Here is a 2,407-nt window from a genome sequence, read left to right as displayed (position 1 = left end):
AGAGGTCTGATGGGGCCTGAAGAGGTCTGATGGGGCCTGAAGAGGTCTGACGGGCTGTAATGGAGTCTGACGGGGCCACATAGTGGTTATTGGCTTCACATTATTCTGGGTGGCTGGATCGGGTCTGACCGGGGGTAGTGTAGCAATAAGTTGCATAAAGTATGACTGACTCAGGCATACATGCGTTGACCCAACCTATTGGGGTATGTGGCTTAGCGTTTTACTCTGACAGAGAACCCCACAAACTGCGCTATAAGTTATATGTTGGGAAATCATCAGTTTAGTCATGAGCATAAGGTCTGCATATTCATGAGTTTACCGCCCTGGATCCACGAGACAAACATGCAGACTTAGTTCTTACCAACCTCTGATTCAGGAAGTGCAGCTGAAGGAAAACTTCTAATGACTGAAGCTACTGATAAACATCTCCAGCTTTTTGAACCAAACCATCAGCTGGAGGAAAACATCTGGATCTGCCTAATCCATCATCTGATGGACCTGCCAGGGTGGACATGCTGCTCACCACAAAGTAGTCGAAGAACTGCTCTGTGAGGCTCAGCAGGGGGGCGGAGCCTTTCTGGAGGTCAGAGGTCAGCAGGTCATGAACAGTCTTGAACCACGACAGCACCTAAAGAACATCATCACCATGGTAACAGCGGTCCAGGAGCTTTCTGACCAATCAGATCACTGGTTACCTTAGCGGTCAGTCCCAGTCCCACCAGAGTCTGCTGCTCTTCCTTGTTCTCCGACAGAGTGGACAAACATTTCAACACCACCAGAACCCTGGAGAACTCTCGCTTACGCAGCTCCTGAAACAATAAACAAGCAAAACACAATCAGAGCTCCTTAAAGCTACAGTGGAGGCTGTTTTATTTCCAGGTGGATCATCTCAATCAGTGGTCCTCCTAACTGTCAATCATTCTGGTGAAACGTTAGCGTAAGGCCGTCCTTCGCGCTCGTCCCCGTTTTCACTCACCGCTGGCGAGTCCGACATGGTGGGAAAATCTTCTTTGGGAAAGTTAGCTTGTATGAACGATGCAGACAGCAACTTTTAAACAGAGCGTGCACGAGGAGAAATGGGCTTTGCACGCCTCGCACGTGTTTAATAGGCGTTCCCTCTCAGGTGCATTTTTCTTTTTTTAAAGTGAGGAGGGCGGGTCTTTTCAAAAAGTCATGAAAATTTTTTATATATATATTTATATATTGCAGCGAGTTCCTCCCGTTTGCACCCATCCACCCGGGGGCCCACCCAGGGGGGCCCACCCAGGGGGGCCCACCCACAGCTGGTCACTGGCTTTTCTACCTCTAGTGAAGCATTAAAAGTTTCTGCTTTACTTTAACTCTTTTCATACGCTGAGATTTAAAAGAGCAAATGGCTTAAAGTTGATGTAAATAAATTTGAATTTATAAACTGACATGAGCCTAAAAACTGTTATAAATGCAGTAAAAGGGTTTAAACGCTGTTTTTCCATGAAGCATCAGCCAGAGCCCCCCCCCCCATGCTGGCCTGCAGAACCAGCCTACAGGACAGGACTAAAGCCTGCCGTTTACCTGCACAGGTGTGCCTCCCTGTACTACTCTAGTACTCGATTCACCCTGAAAGGGAAAAGGTTCTGCTGGTTTTACGGAGCGCCGTCGGTGACATCAGAGGCTTCTGACCAGCAGGTCTCTGGTTCCTCTGCAGAAGCTGGGATCTTTCTTCATGGGTTAATAAGATGCAGCATTCTGAAGCACATCCCCACCCAGCCCGTTACCTCGGTAACCTGGTGGTGCAGCCGGTTCAGGGTGAAGCTGCTGAGTCCTTCATAGCGAAGCAGAGAAACAAGTCGAGACGAGTCTCCACGAAGCAGACAGTCTTCCATCTGAAGCTCAAACTGGGACAGAAACAGAGATTATTCACATCAGCTTTAATCCAGGACCAACTAGATAGTCTGCTGTAATCCTGGATCTGGATTTATTTCCAGGAAGGCAGAGAGGCAGAAATATTCCACCTAAACAAATAGAGAAACTTTACATCTGCTTTTAGTTAGACTATAGATACTGCAGCCGGACAGCAGGGGGCGACAGCTCACAGAAAATAAACAGCAGAAAATGATTTTTACCAGTAAATTAATAAACCTGTTCCTGATTGGCTGATACAGTCTACACGCTCAGTAAGGAATCATCATCAAACTTCATCCTCCAATCCTGGGAGATTTAGAGCTGCTGGAAATGATGTCATCAAACTTCTTCATGAGGTCATCGACATCCAGCGGTTCATCAAAGAGTTTGAAGATTCAGAAGAGGGAAGACCTCAAGACTTCAAGGCATTGATCTGATCGAAGACAACTTAGAAACATCCAAAATCAATTCTATTCAGTGTATTTCTATAGCTCCAATTCACATCATGTCATCTCAGGTCACTTTA

Source organism: Cyprinodon variegatus, unplaced genomic scaffold (genome assembly GCF_000732505.1).
Source record: "Cyprinodon variegatus isolate N-32 unplaced genomic scaffold, C_variegatus-1.0 Scaffold1029, whole genome shotgun sequence".
NCBI classification, from domain to species: Eukaryota; Metazoa; Chordata; class Actinopteri; order Cyprinodontiformes; family Cyprinodontidae; genus Cyprinodon; species Cyprinodon variegatus.
Note: the sequence above shows the minus strand (reverse complement) of the source record.